The sequence below is a fragment of the Protopterus annectens genome, chromosome 9.part0, assembly GCF_019279795.1.
Source record: "Protopterus annectens isolate FY-2018-M chromosome 9.part0, PAN1.0, whole genome shotgun sequence".
Taxonomy (NCBI): Eukaryota; Metazoa; Chordata; order Ceratodontiformes; family Protopteridae; genus Protopterus; species Protopterus annectens.
The window spans coordinates 1,615,820,165-1,615,843,760 of record NC_056743.1 but is presented as its reverse complement, the minus strand read 5'-3'; positions in this window follow the sequence as shown (position 1 = coordinate 1,615,843,760).

Here is a 23,596-nt window from a genome sequence, read left to right as displayed (position 1 = left end):
ATGGATGTCTACGGGGTGTATCTACTGTTGTTTCCATCTGTATGTCCTGTGTTATGCCTTACTACGGCTGTGTGATTCCACCAGGTTTGCTATTATGGGTGCCATCTTGTCCGTACGTTTGTCCATCCTTGGGAAATGCCTACTGGACACTGATGTAGGGCTGAACATATTTCACACCTGCCTTTAGCATTACCCAATGGATGCTTTGAATCCTTAGTGGGGACTAAGGCACGTCCTGTACCCGCAGCCCTCCCACGGGGCGGGACAACAGATTATCTGCCAAACAACGCCGAGCCCCATTTTGCATACCCAGGATACCATGGCTGCAACCCCCCACGGTACGCATGACACATCCTTCATGTGTGCGGAACTGGGATATGGACGCACATGTATGGACACGGCAGTCTGGGGACCTCTGTTCATATGTCCTGCATGTCATGGGCAGGTATCATCAACCTTAAACACGCTGGTGGTGCATATGTCTAGCTGTGCCGTAGTCACGGTTAGTACTCTGATTGGCCGATCTCGATGTATAAAGGTGTAAACGTCTGAATTTTTGAAGTCCTACAATGGACACCGATGTGCATTTGTAAAGTGTAGAACGTGTTGGACTGTCACCATCTGGCCAGTGGTATTGACTGCCGCTGTATGTTCCCCAATCGTGGATGTCTGCTTGACTACCCATCGTTTGTATTACATGGCCTATCTATATCCACGTGCCAGTATGCGGAAATACAGCAAACCTTGCGTCCTGCCCATCATCATAAACGACATTATGGAATATATATCGGCAAAAACAGACACTGTCAAATACGATAGACTCCACAGTGAAAGGATACTGAGCTCTTTCACCTACTAACATGGGGCATCGTCGGAGTACGGTATGCATGACATAGCCGTCCCTTATACACTTCCTGCAGAGTCGGTTTAAAGCGAAATAATGCATAAACCTGCTCATAGTTAGGTGGACAGTGCTCCAGGTCTGGATTAAAACATGACATATACATATCAGTGTTGCATGCCTTACTTCATGGAAACAATAATACGGCAACAATGTGTTAATATATATACAATATTGGTAATTACAATCGGTATCCTGACACATAGTTGATAATTGTTGTGAGTGCACCTTAGAATGTAGTGTGTTGATCAGGATATTGTATATCAATGTGTATAATAGTAGCATTACGATAACAAAGCATGGAATCAATAAGTACTATTTATGCATATATTTCACAATTATGACTGTAAATGTGTGGAGGAGACATCCGTAACCTTCCCTGGTTCCACTGGATCACACACGCACACGCACACTCGCATGTCCGGATTGTGGGTTACGCGCAGGCGCACATGCATATCCGTAGTCCGTTTATATATGTTTACAGTGTCTGTGTGATTACGTGTTTTCTGTTAGTTGTGACTATTCCGTAACATATGTCTGATCCGTTGACGGACGGTGCAGAAAGCACTTACAGCTTTATATATGTAACAGTCTTTGCAGCATGGACGCATTACGCATAATGCACATCTATATGTTCTATATTCGTAATTCAAACGTGACTGCATTCACGCTTGCCGTTACTGTGACCAGTACACGTTAGCTGTTCGTTGTCATTAATATGCATACCCATGGTACCTATGTACATTTACATACCCCGCACACACGCACGTCACAGGCATCCATTCTCCTGCTGGGAAAGGTGCGGTACTGCATGTTGAACTTTCCTAATTACCCCTCGCTCATGGCCCAGGATGCATATGTCATCACCGCAGGGCTGTTCAGATGACAGGTGCTTATATCCCATACGCATACAGGCCTTCGATTGTCAGGGTGTTGCTGTGGTGCTTTGGGTTTGGTCTTGTCCGCCCACTGTACGGGACTGCCCTGACCCTGTACGAATGTTAGATGAGTCATATGGGCACGTTTTGTCCATGTCCATGGTACCATGTCACGCCCCCCATTTATTCAGAACCGTGCACGATTGGCCGGTGTAGCCGTTGTAGATCTTGTTATACTAATTGCACACGGTCTGGTCGAACGGACCTATTTCCATTACTAACCCTCCGTATGTATGGCCTGTGTCGCAATATTACAAGGGTTTACCATTCCGTGACGACTTTCACTGAGCCACAGACATGTCCGTTGCTTGGTTTGGGCCGGTTCCGCTGTGCTACACACATTTCACATGGCGGAACAGGTTGAACAGCTCAGCCACGAGGACATTGGGTTCTCCGTCGCTGTTTAGTATTGAATGTCTATGTGGAGTTTGTTTCACAAAGCGAGACAATGTCGACATTGTTAACGGACATCTCGCGCAGTACGCCCGTCCGCACCGCGGGTGACGTATGTCTGCCTTTGGCCGCGAACAGGCATTATGCTGTGCCATTATGTCTGGGGATATATGGTTTCTTGACATAGATGATATGCCATACTAGCAATGACCCTAGCAATGACCCGCTGCCTGGGTGTGGGTACTGCTGTATTACCCACGGGAAGAGTGGCCTTAGGTTAAGTGGTGCCCTAGGCAGACGTTGCCACCGATACATCACCCGCTACCCCCCTCCTGGTCTACCTACACCAAATAGAGTCTGGAAAGGTGCCCCGAGTAGAGCAACGCCCTAGACGGCTACCTACTTGGCCTATGCCTAAGGCCGGCTATGTGTGTGGTCCCTTGGGCATCGGACTCGAACGCGCCACGCCTGCCGTGGGTATGTCCAGCATTACCCACATCCAGCCCCAAGGCAGTCAACACAGCATCCATGGGTCCAGATGGTGTCCCAGCTGTGTACTCCAGGAACGCTATGGGGAATTAGACCCACACTTAGGACAGCTGTTTAATCTTAGCCTCACCTCAGGATACGTACCCGAGTAGTAGCACAGGGTGACTGTAGTCACACTCCACATAGATGGTGCCTCCACTGACCCTGGTTATTACCATACCATTAGTTTGACAAGCCTTATCTGCAAACCATGGAGGTGGATCATAATGGAACACATAGATAAAGACATAGGGGACTCGCATACTTTGGATACAACCCAGTTTAGCTTGGTCAGGGTCAGATCATGCCTTTTACACGTGTTTCACTTTGTAGAATCAGTCACCAAGGCCATTGATGAGGGTAAAGCAGTCCGTACAGGCTACCTCAACCCGCAAAGCCCTTCGACACAATACCCTCGGGTATAATTGATATACCCGTCATCTTGAATGTAAATCCATACATCGCCATATGGGTTGCAAACTGGCTAAGTCACAGAACACACATGGCCATAGTTGCTGGCGCCATGTCATACTCACAGCCAGTCACAGGTGGTGTCCCATGGGGCTCAGTCCTGGGTCCACTATTTCTCAGCATCTACGCTTCCAATGTACACGCATACACAGGGGGTTATGGTGACAATGTTTGCAGATGACTGCAAACCGGTGCCAAAGTCAGACACACATCTGACACAGATATCCTTCAGGAGTGCCTCACAGATGTGGATAAGTGGTACCAGAGACATGTCCTACAGCTAAATGCCAGGAAATGCATAGGCATACCCTTCAAGAAGAACAAGGTTACCCCGAGCTACCATATAGGTGGCAATCCACTGAGCACAGAGGGGTTACCAGTGATCTGGGGACACGGGTTGTTGTTAACCGTTCGTTAGACACACATGTTGCTAACATGGTTAGGTAGACCTTCCACATTGCCCACATCATCATGAAGGGATTCACATCTAGATCAGGGGAGGTCATTGTCCCCTTGTACTCATCACTCATTAGACCTATGATTGGGTACAATGCCCCGTTCAGAATGTATCTGACCCAACACCTGCAGCAGCTGGAAAGGCACCAACAGTTCATCGACAAACAGATGCAGGGTCTCAGGTATATGTGTTATACTGACCAACTGAAGGAATTCCAGCTGTATACAGTTGCATACCACTTTCCCAGAGGTGACCCGTGCCTGGCATACAAGGCTATGTCGAACCCAGATCTGATGACTATGCTTCACGTAAAGAAGTTAGATCCCTCAGAACCACAAGGGCAGCTGACGTACACCTTGACACTGTCATTAATCGAACGTGTTGTTGGGACATATTCATCACCCAGACACTCACTATGCTGTGGAACAACATCCCAGTACATGTGAGGGCAAGCACCTCGCTGGCCTTGTGTTACTATTTAGACATGGATGTCTGAATTGATTTATTTAAGTAACCTTCTAAATGAATATTTACATTAGCACATTGTGAATCTTTACATTTCGTTGGTCTATTGTACATTAGTCATGATCATACGGTGTATGTGTATATATTATGGTCATTTAAATTACTAGGTGTCTGCAGTTCTGTTAATATATTGACACAATCCGTAGGACATATATATGTATCTTACACAGTCAGGCATTTGGAAAACATTTTATGTTGCTTCATCTTTCATATATGTACATATATTTCTATTTTCCGATGAAGACTGTACCTTTCGAAGCAATGTCTGATGTCCTCACTGTGTGGTATCTGTAACCCAAGTAAGGTTTGTTTGCTTGTCTGCCTTTAAGGCATGTAAGTAGTACCTAGCACATCGAATTTACTGACCACTTACGGCTTTTAAATGTAGTAGGTTGGACTGCATTGTATGTATTCTGAATAAGCCTGCTTATGAAGCAGACGAAGTGGGCTCCAATAGACTATGCTAACTGCCTTTAATTCTTGGTGTGCTCTGAGTGGTCACTGACGGTCCCTCCAGTACCGCCTTTGCTTTGGACTTCATCGGCTGGTTGTCTGTGTTTGTTGTATGGGGAATGTCAACTGTAGTCCCTATGTGTATTACTTGTGTAATGCCTTACTACGGCAGTGTAATTCCACCGGGTTAGCAGTTATGGGTGCCATCTTAGTCATACGCTTGTCCATCCATGTGAATTGCCTACTGGACACTGGTGTAGGGCTGTACACATTCCACACCTGCATTTTGCATTCTCCGGTAGATGGTTTGCATTATTAGCGGAGAGTGAGGCATGTGCTACGCACACATCCCTCCCACGGGGCGGGACAAAGGATTGCCTGCGAAACGACACCGAGGCCAGATTCTACATACCCAGACTCCCTTGACTGCAACTGTGGACAGTACCCATTATACATCCTTCATGTGTGCGGGACTGTGATGTGGACGCAGCTCAATGGACCCGATACCCTGGGTATTCCTGTGCATGTGTGCTGCATTTCATGGATAGCTATCAACAACATTGAACAGGCTTGCGTGCACATGTGTACCTGTGACGTGGTGACGACAATGAGATCACGTGAGTAATGCAGGAAGCTAAAGCGAAATCTCTGAATAGAATTTTGGTTCCTACAATGGACAACCGGTGCATATGTCAAGTTAGATGTTGCTGGACTGTGTCCACCTGCCCAGTGCTTTTCACTGCTGGTGTATGTTCCCCAATCGTGGATGTCTGTTTGACTACCCATTCCACATGGTGCTACATAACCAGGTGATTTAGTACTGTGAACAAATGACATACATCCAAAGATGCTGGTTAACAACTGCTTCATATAAACCTCAGGCATCCCAATGGGACATATCCGTCACTGTATTTCCAATATAACACCACCGGAACATGTTGATTACCTATGTATTCATTTAACCATGTTTTCTTCATAGGTGGGAATGCCATGGTTTACATATCCTACTTGACGTGTGTGTGCCATTAGTATGTGTTCCACAGGTCGCACATCTGTTCCGCTGTACGGTAGCGGGTGCTCCTCAGTCTGTTGCTGGCAGATTGAGTGCTGTGTATGCCGGTGTTGGCACGGCGGTCCGACTTTGTATGTGGAATATCAACTGCAGTCCCTATGTGTATTTCCGGTCTTATGCCTTACCGCGGCTGTGTAATTTACCCGGGTTTGCGGTTGTGGGTGGCATCTTGTGCATACGGTTGTCCATCCATGACAATTGCCTACTGGACACTAGTATAGGGCTGTACACATTTCACACCTGCATTTAGCATTCTCCAGTGGATGGTTTGCATCATTAGCGGATAGTATGGCAGGTGCTACACACATCCCTCCCATGGGCGGGACAAAGGATTGCCTGTAAAGCAACACCGAGCCCAGAGTCTACATACCCAGAATCCCTTGACTGTAACAATCGACAGTACCCATTACACATCCTTCATGTGCGGGACTGTGATGTGGACGCAGTTCTATGGACCCGGTACCCTGGGTATTTCTGTGCATCTGTGCTGCATTACATGGACAGCTATCATCAACATTAAACACGCTTGCGGTGCATATGTGTACCTGTGACGGCAATGAGTTCCGCACGACGAAGAAGACGTGAATCTGGGATGATGTCAATTTTTGGGTCCCACAATGGACACCACTGTGCATATTTAAAGTGTAGAGCTTGTCGGACTCTGTCCTCGTCAGCAGTGGGTTTCACTGATGCTGTGTGTTCAGCAATCGCGGATGTGTGCTTGACTACCCATACTGTGTTGTGCTACAGGAACCATGTCTTCCGACACCAGAACCCAATGCTATACATCCAATGTTGCAGGTTAACAGCCACTTTCATACCATACCCAGAGGTCACGATTGGGAGGTATTGCCACTTTATTATCGGAACAACACCCCCAGACTGTGTACATCACGGGAACTGTAGGCCAGTCTTACCGGCCATTTGCAATTGTAATTAGCAGACACGTGTCAATACATGTATGATAAGACATATTGTCATGCAGAAGTTGATCTATGTTATTTGGACATTGGCTTCTGCTTTTGGCATCCGATGCTGTGAGTGTTGCCAGTTACCATACACATTGCTTGCTCAGAGGCAGACTACACAAATCTGCACACTACTGTGGTCTCCTTTAAGGACCCTGAGCCAGTGGTCGACAGTACGGCAGCCACTGCATCAATCGCATTTGCCATCTACCAGTACCTACAGGACTGCATGAGCCAGTCATTCACTTACCCAACTGTGGTTCACTGTACCAATGCCAAGCATCCAGTGTGGTGTACCCCAGCCATACACAGGATGTACAACACGAGGAGGTGGCTACTACAAGGTGGAGCAGACACCTTGTGAGGTATGACACCCTTGGTCATCATATGTGTAGAGTTACACACTGTCATGAAATTGTCCAGGGCACATTCCACAGATATACCTACATGGACCTGGCTAACAATCATACCACCTTCAGTTGCTATGCTCGACACCTGGGAGCTCACTCCCACATATGCTCTGACTGGGTTCACATAGAGGTGGGGTTTACTCAACATACACACATTGCCAACATGCTGGCTGACAAGTCCAGTGAGGACATCTCCACACCCTCCCCCACACATGAGGAGATGTGTGTACCAGTGGTTTGTGGTCACCAAATGTTCTGTGACACACAGGTGGGACATGCTCTCTCCAGGGCAGTGGACATAGCATCTATGAGACCGGCTGGTGACCCCGCTGTGTACTCCACTATCTCATTTATGAATTGGACCCACAGTTAGGACAGCTATTTCTTTGTAGCCTCACCTCAGGTAGGGTACCCAGGTTGTGTCACATGGCAACTGTAGTCCCACGTCACATGGCCAATACCTCCACTGAGGCTGGTTATTACTGTCCCATTACCCTGAGGAGACCTATCTGCAAAGACATGGGGAGGGATCATACTGCGGCTTGTACATGACTGCATCGGGGACATACATACTTTGCATCACACACGGTTTGTCCTGTTCAGGGGCGGTTCATGCCTTTAAAGCATGGTTGACATTTTCGGGACAGTCGCCGAGGCCACTGATGGGGTTGTTGCAGTCCATACAGCCTACCTCGACCTGGCAAAGCCCTTCATCACATTACCCCCCTCAGGTATCGTTGATAAACCCATTGGCTGGGATGTGAACACGCACATCACAGAATGTGTTGTAAACTGTCTATGTGACACAACACACACAGTCATAGTTGCTGGCAGCATGTCAGACCTACTGCCTGTCACAAGTGGTGTCCCATGGGGCCCTTCCATGTCTGCACTCCTGTCATACACCTACATTTTCACGGTACAGGCACACACAGGGGTGCTATGGGCAACAGTGTTTGGAGATGACTGCAGAACAGGTGCCATAGTGGGATGGACATCTGACACAGATATCCTTCGAAGGGGCCTCCCAGGTATGCATATCTGCTGTCAGGGACATGTCCCACAGCTAAATGCGACGTAATGCAACATCATACCTGTGGAGAACTACTAGGTCACCCCTGTCCAGCATATAGGTGGCTGTCCACTCAGCACAGGGGTGATTACCAGGGATCAGGGCACAGTGTTTGACAGTCACCATTCATTCCACACACACGTTGCTATCGTGGTTGTGTGGGTCTTCTACATTGCCCACCTGTTGGTGCAGGGATTCACATCTACATCAGACTAGGTCATTGTCTCCTTGTACCCATTACGTGTTACACCTATGATCTACTACATTGCCCCATTCAGACTGTATCTGACCATACACCTACAGCAGCTGGGAAGCCCACATAGGTTGATTGTTGTACAGATGCAGGATGACACCATTTTGTGTAATGCTGCCCCACTTGTAGGACCCTGCCACATCACGTCACATACCTGCTGTTTAGTGTTGACCTGTGCCTGACATGCAAGGCCATGTCAACCCATATGTCATGTGTATGCTTCACCTACTGTATCCGCATCCCTCAGAACCACTAGAGCAGGTGACATTTACCTTGTCACTGTCATTAATGGGATGTGTTTGAGTGACACATATATCACCCAGACACTCATTATGCTGTGGATCTACATCACAGTACATGTGAGACAAACATCCTTCCTAGACTTGTTCAGCTATGTTGTCCATTGGATGGAGAATTGCAGGTATAGGCCAGGGATTACATCATTATCAGTGCTTGACGGAGATACAGCAATATCATGGGTATTTCATCTGAAGCACAGAAGGTTGGCAAAGTCATCCTAACTATGGTGTAGTATTATGGCTGGGCCTGGGACGATGGCCTACCCTGTACCTATGGACATGTGAACCTATATTCATAGTTTGTCACATGTACAATTGTCTATCCACTATAGTCTTTCGCCACTGTATATTTCTGTGGCACATGATTGTCCTCTGTATTACATGCAGGTATGCTGTGTACGTTGCACATACGTCACCATTGATGACAGTGTATCTGTGTCCCTAACACTGTGATACTGAGGACTACCACACATCCTTCACAGCATTACATGCATATGTCCATTCTATTCTTCTTTGGCCTATGGGGGGGTGTTAAGGCAAACATTACTCAAGTCCCTGTTTGTGCATGCTTCATGTTGGTGTTTGACCAGGCTCCGTTGCGGTCATGTGTTGGACAGTAGTGTGTCTGTGTGTTTGCCATGTGTTTTTATTGCCGGTACATCTGTGGGAGGTGTAGTTGGCACATGTTCCCCTTTGCAGGGACACCCATCCTGGGGTTTGTGTCATGCATCTGCACTTGGCACGTGCCATATATCCTGTAGTATTCCCACAGTCGTGTATGCCTTCATGCACTACTACTGCGTGTTACTGGCTGTGTGTATGTGGTACACATGGACATTGTGATGGTTGGCTTGACCTATTCCCATGCTAGAACGTAAACATCTGTCAATTAAGTCTTTAAAATCAAACTGTAACACTCATTCGTATTTTCAAAATGACACTCATTAACACAGGAAGCTGGGATTAATAACATTTTACTACTGTGCAGCAGGAGGCAAAGAAGTATGCAGTTAAAGTGTAGACATTTGTTCAACTCTATACATGTTACATCTGTATGAGCATTCTGTATACTATCATCTTTTGCACACATTAATGATGTGGTCAGTCACAAGGCATTTACATTGCTAGAGTACAGAACATTATATTCCTACAACAGTACTCATGTAATGCTTATTACATGTTTTCCCATGAGGATAGCCCAACCTTGCGAGCCACATATTCACTTAGACTGTACTTTGGAAGATTCTGCTCTGTCACGGTTCCAACACTGTTCATATCCAGTCCTCACTCCGTGTCCTACTAGGTTTCTGTGTCTCTCTGCTGAGCAGCTGTACTCTGTGTTAGAGCTCACAAGCCTATCCTCCTCAGTGGAAGGATGACAGATATACCTGTACATACATGTATTATTCTGTAACCGAGCAGATGAGTAATGCTGACTGACATACACCTGCTGCACTGGTTACTGCTAGGGTCAGGGTTCAATCACACTGCAGCTACACTACAAGCAATTACATGCATGAGAAGCTGTACTGCCATATTGTCAGGTAGAATAATGTGCATTATACACTATTTGCTTCTAATGTTGCACGTCATATATAAGTTTAAATATGTATTTTGCTAACATTCTACCTCCTTTGATTGCTTCTACTCTATCCAGAAACATATACAACATTATTTCATTCCTAGCCTCTTCCTCTGTGGAACGTTTAACTAGGCAAGTAATTTGTTGTACATTGCAAGTAGGATTGCATTTTCTATTGACAAATACCACTACAGGTCTTGATACATAGTCTTGGGTACAGGTATGTTGCCAGAGTCCCTGACTAATACTTACATGCACAGTATCCCGCTAGACACATGCTCCCAATATGAGCAGAACAACACAAATGGCAATCATGATATTCAGTATGACTGACCCCATCCACCCAATGGTTTGTGGAAATGGTTCGTCAGTGGGTTTGGGCCTGGTTCCGCCATGGATGACACCTGCTATATTACCTCTAGCGGGGCGTTGCTTTTGGTCTCTTCATGTGGTAGTTGGACAGCGATCTTCTTCAGTAAGCGCGTGCACCAATTCTCAGCGCCACGGTGCAGTCGTGCGCTATAACATTTTGTGACACAACAGTTCTCATTGCATCCAGTTCATCAGTCACATGTTCAAGAGCGGATGGTCACATTCATCCTTCCTCCGACAGGTTTTGATAACTTCCTCTGTTCCCTGATTGATTTCACTACTCCAGAAGCTGGGAGTGTTCCAGCCCAGGTTGGCTGCGCTGTCACTCATGTCCATATGAATCGATATTCCTTTATCTCTTGCAGAAGACTGGAATGTCAGAACAGCTTCCATTTCACCCACTGGATTAGTAGGTTTCTCGACTGTGTTCCCAGTTCTTCGAGCTATATGTGTTCTAGTTAGTTTAGCACCCACAGGCAATTGTACAGTATGTCATGTGACTGGAGCCAGATAACCCAAATAACAACTGCGGACCAATTCCCAGGTAACCATTGATATGCTTATTTCCCACAAACAACATAACAATATTCTACTTTACTACTGATGCGGGTTACCTCTGCATGTAACATATTCCTGTCTCTAACAGAGGACTGTTTATACAATTCAGGATGTTTCTGCACATCCTTCAACATTGTTCTCATGATGTTTCAATACAAATTAGGAATGGTGCTACAAGTAGTACTGTGATCTTTGGCTGTTATATGACATTAAGTAGGACACAGTTATGTGACAATTACTCCCAACAACTGAAACTGTACCATGTTTATGATAACATACAATTCCTTTTGTGTAACAGGTATTACATTGCCACGTTGTCCTGTGATCTCACAGAACCTGTATCAAAGTGTAGATATTCACAAGTCTCAATCTATCCCCAAGGGGACAACATGCATCGGAAGTCCTCCATATGATGTAGGTATGGCAGTACAAACACAGCAATTTAAAGTGTTCCTAGTCTCTATATGCACACGCGTCATGCCTAGGTATCTGTTGAAGTGTGGAAGACACTCTGTGGCCAGTTCATCACGTATCAGTATTTGTATCCGTGTAGTTATATGCAGGTAAGGTCGAAAATGTAAAGTAAACACAAACATGGTTAATAGGTGTATAATCATTAGGACAGCGAACATGAATGTCTTTGGGGTTGCTTTGTATTGTTATACAGTCTTGGCCGGGTGATTCAGGCTCTTTGGTATATCAGCTACAAGATGTCAATCGGACTTGGTATCCTTTACCGGTTTGAGAAATGTGAGGTGGACCCAGGACGACCTCTCTGCAAACTTTACTGCGGTGGCGCCAACAGTACCCGGTACAGACCTTCGCAATGTCCACTTGGCAATAATGTTCTTTGGATGACAGTGACATACACACAGGATACTGGTGTCAGTTATGCGTCCGTCTTCGTTTGCTCTTATCTGTAACAGACTTTAACTGAAGAACAGTGTTACTACTTAGCAGTCCTCTCATGTCACCTGCTACTGAGTCATCGACCTCCGGCTCTGCAGGCATGACAGCTTTCCACTCTGGCACATGGTATGCCATTCCACATACTACTTCGAAGTGGGTGCAGCACTTTACATTTGGAACTGTTGTCATGCTCAGCAATGCTAGAGGTAGACAGCACATGTAACTCGTCTGGATGTCACCCACCAACCTCCTCTACTTATTTCTCGGGATCCCATTCTACAGCGCCAGCAGTCGTGCTGAGTGTGGGTTGTACATGCAATTGACATTCATGGTAATCTGAAGTAATCCCCAGGTTGCGTGATTGTCTGGTTCACTACATGTGTTCTATTGTCACTGTAGCTTCTTTACAGCATGCCAGATCTAGGGATACTTTATTTTAATGGCACCTTTGCCACTGCTGCTGCATCGGATTAATGTTTGGGAATGCTTCTACCCATTTTGATTATATATATGTGTAATCGCTAAACAGTATTTGTTCCTTCACATTTATGGAGATGTATGAACTCCATACAAATAGTCTGGAATGGTTATGGTGGTGTAGGTAAAGTCACTCCCTTTGGTTTAAATACTCCCTGTGCATGATATCTACTGCAAACGTGACCACGGTGCTCATAGGGGTTTGTATGTGGTTCAGAATTCCGTACGTCAGGGGGATTCTGTTAACCAAATTACCATCCCCCCTGTTGAGACATCTGTCTACCCATGGCTCCACGAAGCCGCATATCTGAATACATTAGACGTTAATATTGGCTTTCTCACTGTGGATATGTGCAGTCCGTGTTCAAGGATTGCTCCTCGTCATAACCACGTCGGCTTTTCTGCTTTGGTAGTTGCTGTTTGCATTGTTTGTACAGTTTCTACATCTAAACTGTCTGAGGTTTGTCATTCCTCATTCACACAAACACTTTCCAACTGTGAGGCTGCTTGTTTTGCAGGTGCATGAGCTCATGCCTTACCTTTCCTACTGTTATCCTGTTGCTTTCTATGCCCTGCACATTTACAATTACCTACTTCAGTGGTAACTGCATGGAGTCTAATGCATTCAAGATCGAATGCGCATGATTAATCGGTTTACCGGTGGATGTTATCATTCCCTATTCTTCCACTGCTGCTCATAAACATGCACTGCACAGACAACAGACTGACTATCGGGACATATGTCCACACATCAGTTTTCGCTACAGTACAAGCCGTGTTAAAGCTATCTATTCTGCTGCTTGAGCAGACCGTTATGCTGCAGGGTTTGGCGTCTACAATGTCATTATCAATAAGTACTGCATAACTTGCTTGATTCGTTCCTGTCGGACTCTGTCTACATGATCCATACACATTAACTGTCACCTCTGCATCATCTAAGGGTATATCGGTGATATCATGTCTGTGTGTAGTTATTTAATCCATTTCATTATAGGCAACTGTGGTGTGTGCCATACACAGGTGTCGGGCGTGGCGTTGATAGGTTTCATGTTGTACACCGTTCAATCACCATATGAGGTAGACTCAGTGGTATGGTCAAACATGACAAATGTCTACGGGTCAGGAATGCTATCTTCTCTTGCAGCAGACTGATCGCAACTGCATGAGCATTCTCACAGTGAGAGGTGGTCTAGTAACATTACGGCGGGCCTGTACTGCCATGGGTGCTACAACAACTGCCTGTACACAATGTGGCACTGACCATGCCACAGTGTCCAACTGCAATGAGTAGTCAGCTATGTAGCGTTGCTTACTTCCTGCTGTTGCATCAAGACTGGCGTCATATATCTCCGGCTTACATTCTACGGTCTGACAACATGTTATGATTATTCCACGAGACCTACTACAGCTGTTGAGGCTATCAATCGTTCTAGTCTGCATAGCGCTGTTTCTGCTACTGTAATCCAGTGTAGTATGTGTTGTGCTGCCATAGGTGTATTAAAGGTTAAGGCAAACAATACAGCGGATTCCACTGCATTGTTGGGTATCCAGATTTGACAAATGTTAGTGGCCCAGACAGGACATCATTCCCTTCTTGTTAGTTGGCTTGGGTGCTTATTATTTTGCTACCTTCCTATCATTGATGTGATGTTCTACCCTACTTGGATACCAGATATGCCAGGTAATTGACCTGTATTCTCTGTAGTTGCAATGTATGCTTGCTTACTTTATGTCCCTGTTCTGCTGATTATCTCAATAATGCTATTGTATCTTCCATACATTGCTGCTGGGTAGGGGCCGTAAGCAGACTATCATCCAAATAAAGTAGAACTTGACTGGCCCGGGGTGGAGTTAACGTACTTCGAATGTGGCTAGCCATCCTGGATGAGAATATCGTTATGCTTTCACAGTATCCCATGATAGCCCGAGGCCCATGGCTGTATCTGTCACAAATTTGACTGTACATGCAAAGGCAATACGGACTATGTGGATGTAGCGTAGGTATTGCAAAGTAAGCGCCAAAGCTTATATGTACCATGGTAAGATATTTACTTCTGTGGCATGTTCATAGCATGGAATATAGTGTGTGGGTCTGGCACCATCGGCTACCCTCATTATTCTTACATGATTTACAGCCTTGTAACATACTGTACCATCCGCCATTCCCCTTTTGGTTTCGATCAGGAGATACAGGGGTATTGCATGGTGAATAGCGATTACTTTGTGGATGGGGAATTCCCTCTATGACTTTACAGATATCTTCTGAATTGTCCACGGTCTATAATCGCTTATAGGGGGTTGGGTCCTGGCCTTCCTGTCCTGCATGAGGGTTCGGTACTTCAATTAATTGACAGATATCCTCACTCTGTTGTTTTAGTACTGTGTTCTTACTTTCGGGTGTCCCTAGGTATATTACGTTCGGGATGTGGTTTCAATAGCTTCTGTTACATTTGGAATTTACGTTGTGCTACCTCTGCAATTCCCAGGTAACCATTGATATGCTTATTTCCCACAAACAACATAACAATATTCTACTTTACTACTGATGCGGGTTACCTCTGCATGTAACATATTCCTGTCTCTAACAGAGGACTGTTTATACAATTCAGGATGTTTCTGCACATCCTTCAACATTGTTCTCATGATGTTTCAATACAAATTAGAAATGGTGCTACAAGTAGTACTGTGATCTTTGGCTGTTATATGACATTCGTAGGACACAGTTATGTTACAAATACTCCCAACAACTGAAACTGTATCATGTTTATGATAACATACAATTCCTTTTTGTGTAACAGGTAAGTACATTGCCACGTTGTCCTGTGATCTCACAGAACCTGTATCAAAGTGTAGATATTCACAAGTCTCAATCTATCCCCAAGGGGACAACATGCATCGGAAGTCCTCCATATGATGTAGGTATGGCAGTACAAACACAGCAATTTAAAGTGTTCCTAGTCTCTATATGCACACGCGTCATGCCTAGGTATCTGTTGAAGTGTGGAAGACACTCTGTGGCCAGTTCATCACGTATCAGTATTTGTATCCGTGTAGTTATATGCAGGTAAGGTCCCGGAAAATGTAAAGTAAACACAAACATGGTTAATAGGTGTATAATCATTAGGACAGCGAACATGAATGTCTTTGGGGTTGCTTTGTATTGTTATACAGTCTTGGCCGGGTGATTCAGGCTCTTTGGTATATCAGCTACAAGATGTCAATCGGACTTGGTATCCTTTACCGGTTTGAGAAATGTGAGGTGGACCCAGGACGACCTCTCTGCAAACTTTACTGCGGTAGGCGTTGCCAACAGTACCCGGTACAGACCTTCGCAATGTCCACTTGGCAATAATGTTCTTTGGATGACAGTGACATACACACAGGATACTGGTGTCAGCTATGCGTCCGTCTTCGTTTGCTCTTATCTGTAACAGACTTTAACTGAAGAACAGTGTTACTAGTCAACAATCCTCTCATGTCACCTGCTACTGAGTCATCGACCTCCGGCTCTGCAGGCATGACAGCTTTCCACTCTGGCACATGATATGCCATTCCACATACTACTTCGAAGTGGGTGCAGCACTTTACATTTGGAACTGTTGTCATGCTCAGCAATGCTAGAGGTAGACAGCACATGTAACTCGTCTGGATGTCACCCACCAACCTCCTCTACTTATTTCTCGGGATCCCATTCTACAGCGCCAGCAGTCGTGCTGAGTGTGGGTTGTACATGCAATTTACATTCATGGTAATACGAAGTAATCCCCCAGGTTGCGTGATTGTCTGGTTCACTACATGTGTTCTATTGTCACTGTAGCTTCTTTACAGCATGCCAGATCTAGGGATACTTTATTTTAATGGCACCTTTGCCACTGCTGCTGCATCCGGATTAATGTTTGGGAATGCTTCTACCCATTTTGATTATATATATGTGTAATCGCTAAACAGTATTTGTTCCCTTCACATTTATGGAGATGTATGAACTCCATACAAATAGTACGGAACGGTTATGGTGGTGTAGGTAAAGTCACTCCCTTCGGTTTAAATACTCCCTGTGCATGATATCTACTGCAAACGTGACACGGTGCTCATGGGGTTTGTATGTGGTTCGTAATTCCGTATGTTAGGGGTATTCTGTTAACCAAATGTACCATCCCCCCTGTTGAGACATGTCTCTACCCATGGCTCCACGAAGCCGCATATCTGAATACATTAGACGTTAATATTGGCTTTCTCACTGTGGATATGTGCAGTCCGTGTTCAAGGATTGCTCCTCGTCATAACCACGTCGGCTTTTCTGCTTTTGTAGTTGCTGTTTGCATTGTTTGTACAGTTTCTACATCTAAACTGTCTGAGGTTTGTCATTCCTCATTCACACAAACACTTTCCAACTGTGAGGCTGCTTGTTTTGCAGGTGCATGAGCTCATGCCTTACCTTTCCTACTGTTATCCTGTTGCTTTCTATGCCCTGCACATTTACAATTACCTACTTCAGTGGTAACTGCATGGAGTCTAATGCATTCAAGATCGAATGCGCATGATTAATCGGTTTACCGGTGGATGTTATCATTCCCCTATTCTTCCACTGCTGCTCATAAACATGCACTGCACAGACAACAGACTGACTATCGGGACATATGTCCACACATCAGTTTTCCGCTACAGTACAAGCACGTGTTAAAGCTATCTATTCTGCTGCTTGAGCAGACACGTTATGCTGCAGGGTTTGGCCGTCTACAATGTCATTATCAATAAGTACTGCATAACTTACTTGATTCGTTCCTGTCGGACTCTGTCTACATGATCCGTACACATTAACTGTCACCTCTGCATCATCTAAGGGTATATCGGTGATATCATGTCTGTGTGTAGTTATTTAATCCATTTCGTATAGGCAACTGTGTGGTGTGCCATACACAGGTGTCGGACGTGACGTTGATAGGTTTCATGTTGTACACCGTTCAATCACCATATGAGGTAGACTCAGTGGTATGGTCAAACATGACAAATGTCTAGCACGGGTCAGGAATGCTATCTTCTCTTGCAGCAGACTGATCGCAACTGCATGAGGCATTCTCACAGTGAGAGGGTGGTCTAGTAACATTACGGCCGGGGCCTGTACTGCCATGGGTGCTACAACAACTGCCTGTACACAATGTGGCACTGACCATGCCACAGTGTCCAACTGCAATGAGTAGTCAGCTATGTAGCGTTGCTTACTTCCCTGCTGTTGCATCAAGACTGACGTCATATATCTCCGCTTACATTCTACGGTCTGACAACATGTGTTATGATTATTCACGAGACCTACTACAGCTGTTGAGGCTATCAATCGTTCTAGTCTGCATAACGCTGTTTCTGCTACTGTAATCCAGTGTAGTATGTGTTGTGCTGCCATAGGTGTATTAAAGGTTAAGGCAAACAATACAGCGGATTCCACTGCATTGTTGGGTATCCAGATTTGACAAATGTTAGTCGGCCCAGACAGGACATCATTCCCTTCTTGTTAGTTGGCTTGGGTGCTTATTATTTTGCTACCTTCCTATCGTGATGTGATGTTCTACCCTACTTGGATACCAGATATGCCAGGTAATTGACCTGTATTCTCTGTAGTTGCAATGTATGCTTGCTTACTTTATGTCCCTGTTCTGCTGATTATCTCAATAATGCTATTGTATCTTCCATACATTGCTGCTGGGTAGGGGCCGCAAGCAGACTATCATCCAAATAAAGTAGAACTTGACTGGCCCCGGGTGGAGTTAACGCCGGAATGTGGCTAGCCATCCCCTGTGAGAATATCGTTGTACTTTCACAGTATCCCCGCGATAGCCGGGTATGGCTGTATCTGTCACCCTGACTGTACATGCAAGGCAATACGGACTATGTGGATGTATAGGTATTGCAAAGTAAGCATAGCTTATATGTACCATGGTAAGATACTTCTGTGGCATGTTCATAGCATGGAATATAGTGTGTGGGTCTGGCACCATCGCTACCCTACGTATTCTTACATGATTTACAGCTTGTACATACTGTACCATCCGCCATTCCCCTTTTGGTTTCCGATCAGGAGATACAGGGGTATTGCATGGTGAATAGCGATTACTTTGTGGATGGGGAATTCCCTCTATGACTTTACAGATATCTTCTGGTGTCCACGGTCTATACGCTATGGGGGTTGGGTCCTGGCCTTCCTGTCCTGCATGAGGGTTCGGTACTTCAATTAATTGACAGATATCCTCACTCTGTTTTAGTACTGTGTTCTTACTCGGGTGTCCCTAGGTATGTTACGTGTTCGGGATGTGGTTTCAATAGCTTCTGTTACATTTGTTCGTTGTGCTACCTCTGTTGCCACAGGATAACGTGTGGGGACTAGCCTGCCCTCCCGCTTAATATCCTGGATGTGGTATCGGAGGTGGTAGGGGTTGTGGGGGGGGGCTATCGGTACTACTGTATTATGATCTTCTCTGTGTACGTATGATGCTTAGCCATTTGTAGTGTTCTGTTCCCTTCGGTACACTACCTCAGTCCACCGATGTGCATGACGGATACCCAATTGTCGCTGTTTTGTCGCCTGCACATCTTAGGGCTGCCACCTTTTCAAATGCACAATGTGGGACATTAGTGTTCGGAACGTGTAATTTTCCTGGAAAATGCATACCCACGGCCAGTACATTGGACAGGAATTCACGTTTTGCCAGGCGAGCGACCAATTGTTGTAGCATTTCAGTTGCATATTCTGTTTATTATTATATTTTGCTGTTCCACATACAAATTTACTGTTTTATGCTACCATTTTGATAGATATCTGGGAAATGTTTGTCCTGAGATATCAGGACATTTGCCATTTGTTCGGTTTGTTTACAGGACACGGCTGGCCAAAGAGGGACTGTCCCTCTCAGGGTGGAGCAGGTGTTTACCCTGGAACATGTGCATCAAATTTTCAGGGATTACAATGTTTCAGTAACGATATTTTGTGTAATATACCATCAATGTCATATTTATTACCCCATTTTGCTGCGTAACTCACATTATGTGCTCTCTGCGATTGCATATTCATCACGTCACCCGTCAAACGCGGATCACATGATCTGTTTCTTCAATAATCTCCCATATCCTCTACACGACTGCTACGTACCCTTCTGTCATACCACATGGTGTCTCCTTCCCTGTATCCACTGTAGTGTCTACAATCACTATTTACTCTGCTGTGTGTTCCCCTGACCTATGTTCAGATTTAACAGTATGTGGGTAGGTCTTCGACCCGATATCACTACTGTTAACAGGAACACAATGTAGTCTGGTCCCTGATCTACAATAGAGACGAAAAGGCAAACACTCCTTACCTGGGCCTCCTGTTTAAGGCTGCACGTTTTCTTCTTGGGATCCAGTTTCCCGCTTTACAGCCACAGATCAGACAGTAAACAGCCTCTTTACACACAACAATTCAGTCGGAGGTCTTTTCATTCCAGACGTACCATTTATGCATATTCTCCAGCGTACATGTCTAACCAGACATGCACTGTGACCTGTAGCTTACCAAGGGAATTCCGGATTACAAGGATCACAATGTGAAATAAGTTGTTAAAACCAGACTGTAGTTATCAGTAGGCTTTTCTATGTGACAGCCGATAACACAGGAGGCTCGGGTTCGGAAAGTTTTAGTAGTGTACACAGGCAGGCTAAATAATATACAGTCCAAGTATGTGAGTTTTGTCTGACTCTATACAGTAAGCAGTTTCTTTATATAGTGTTTACAATCAGCTTTTGCCCACCTTACTGACGTGGTCGGTCACAGGGCATTTCCATCACTATGGTCCACAATAGTCTATACATACGTGGGTGCTGGGGTCGTGCTTTTAAAATGTTTTCCCATGGGAATAACACAGCCTTGCAAGGCACCTTGTACATTACAGTGTCCTTCTGTGATTGTAGCTGTTTCAAGGACCCTAGACTGTTACGATACAGTGGACAGTTAATTTCTTAATACGTTGCTTTGTCTCTCTGGTAGGGAGTTGTACTGTTATCTTCGATTGAGCTCACAAGGCCATCCTCCTCTGGGGAAGGAGTGCTGTTATGCATGTACATACATTTATTGTTCTGTAACCCAGCAAATAATTAATGCTGACAGACATGAGCCTGCTGTACTGCTTACTGCCAGGTTCAGAATTCCATCACACTACAGCTTAGCTTCACCAATTACATGCAGGCTTAGTTCTACTGCCATATTGTACGGTACAATTCAATGCATTATATAGTATTTCGAGTCTAGACTGGTACTTCATATGTGTTTCTATATATTTTTCGAACAACATCGATCCGGCCGTATGCATGTTGTTCCGTCCTTTACCTTGACCGTGTGTATTTGTCCGTCCAGCAATGCTACTCTCCACATGTGATGTCCCAGCTTCCCCTTCTTTGCCTGTAGCACCCTGTTAGGATGTCCTGTTTGGTAGGCACCTGTTCCGCTATATGTGATCGACTTCACTGCATAGATAATCATCCATGCGGTGGTCCAACGACCCGACTTGTCCACATGTGTACAGTTATGTGCACCGTGTCGTATGCAAACCTATATGGTTTGGACGGGTACATACTACATGCGGGATGTACACATTCTGCTGACACATTCACATGCAGCCATTTACATATCTGTACCTGCGGTGGGTTGGTGACATGTGGGGTACGTATTTGCCCGCGTGGCATTGCCTAACACAAACATCTTACCAAATTTCAGGTATGCACATTGTGTGTGGTTGTATAGCTGCATACGGATGCTAGCAGGTTTGGGTGCAGAGGTATACATGGGTGGGACTGACATGTACAATGAGGCTATTGTGTAGTACATCCGAATGCATGGGTTCTGCTTCTGGATATTACACTTCATCATACGCCATCCAGTGTATGCATCAGAGACGTTGCTGGGTGTGGGATATGTTGCTATGCACATGTTTGCCTGTGTTTGCGGTATCTTGCTTCCTTAATGTTGTTATGTCGACACAGCTACCCGGCTATGTACTCTCACTACTGCTTGTGACCATTATGGTTGGCACCTTTTCCAATGCCCATAGTGGGGCATGTTATGTGGACACTTCGGAATTTGCAGCACTACACATACCCACGGCTAGTGCAGTTGACAGAACTTCACTTGTTTGCCATACTATAAGCTTATTCTGTAAGCATTTGGGTTCCTTATTTATTTTCTTATGCCATGTCTGTGTTTCATATAGTGATGTATATGTTTTATGCTACTATTACATGTATATTGCGGGAATTTTCTTGGCAGGGGATCGGAGGTCATTTTCCATTTTTCCGATTGTTGCAGGGACACAACTGTCCAATCAGGGACTGTCCATGGCACATTGGGACAGCAGGTAACCCTGGTGACCATGCCCATGTCGCTACTGGGGTTTCCACCTTTTCCAGTTTCCGATCTGGGATATTTCCGGGACTCACATCTGACTTTACAGGCCGACACATACACACGGTCACTATATAGCATAGAACTTCACTTGTTTGCCTAGATATAAGCTTATTGTTGTGGCGAATTGCTTGCTTATTCTGTTTCTTGTGTCATTTAGGTATTTCTGTTACAGAAATAACCACTTCATGCTACCATTACATTAAATACGGGATATCATTGTGTCCTACTATCGTAGCACATCAGCCATTTCTAATACGTTTTTTCGGGACACAACTGGCCATTGAGAGACTGCCCCAACCAAAGTGGGACAGGTGGTGACCTTAATCGCTGCTCCTATGTCGGTGCGGCGCGCTGACATGCGGCTGTACACCTTCTCTGAGTGTAAACACTGACGATGCATTGCGGGACGAACGCGGTCTTATGCGTATCCTTTGCTCCTTGGACGGGTACACTTATGCCTTCATGGCTTGTATTTGCTTCTCCGTTAATTTGGGACGGGTACTATGTTGCATACTGTACGTGTGTTTCATTCGGCACGGGACCTGGCTGCTGCCATTACTATTGTGGGCGGACCGTGGCTGTCAGCACATTAGGTTGCTCACCTCATGCCGGCTTAGACACGCCTCCAGACGCATCCTACCTGGGCTCGCTCACGTACACTACGCACGTGTCTGTGGTTACGGTGCACTCTCATTAATATGCATATGGCGCTACTGCACCGGCTATTCACTGCACCGCCGGCGCAAGCCTTACGCCGGCCTTGCGCCGAGCTTCATGAATCCCGGGGTAAATCTAAAACTAGTGTGGTAGAATATCTTTCTGTCAGTTCATTCCTGGAGATGACTACAGCTCATTTGGTGGGGCAGAATATCAGAACTTCAGATGATTTTTTTTTATCCCAAATTGTGCTATGTTTTACATCTTCCTATACCACCTAATAACACCTAGCCAGGGGCGGCTTGTGGCATCGGACTGCAGGACTGCAGCCCCCCCAGCTGTATGAAGAAAAAGAAAAGACATGACTTCCACAATAAAACATTTTTAAATTAAAAAAAATGGCTGACTTGCTGTAAAAACCGAGTCCGACTGACTCGCAAAATCCCGGAACTCAAACTGTGCATGCTCGTTGCTCGACGAGTTCCATTTTTTTTTTCTCTGAAGCTGGACTGTCTCAGACTGCTGGAAAGACAGTCCAGAGTAGGGAGAGTTCTGCATCAGTGTGTGATGCCCAAGAGTCTGTGCGGTAACCACACAGTAAAGTGGAGGGGGGGTGGACTGCCACATTCGCAGTCACATACATGACATGAATGGCAGGATGATTACTGATTGGTTCTTGCTCTCTTTCTGAAAAAAAGAGCAAGAAACAATCAGTATAAGCAGGCAGTGCAGGAAAGGACAGTTATTTTTTGTTTTGGTTACTTGCAGTTGCTGCTAGCGCTACCGTACGGTGTATCTGAGTTAGGATTGCTTGTAAATAGCTTTCTTTGGGCCCTTGACTTGCTAGTAAGGAAGGAAAAAGATTTCTGGATTCCTG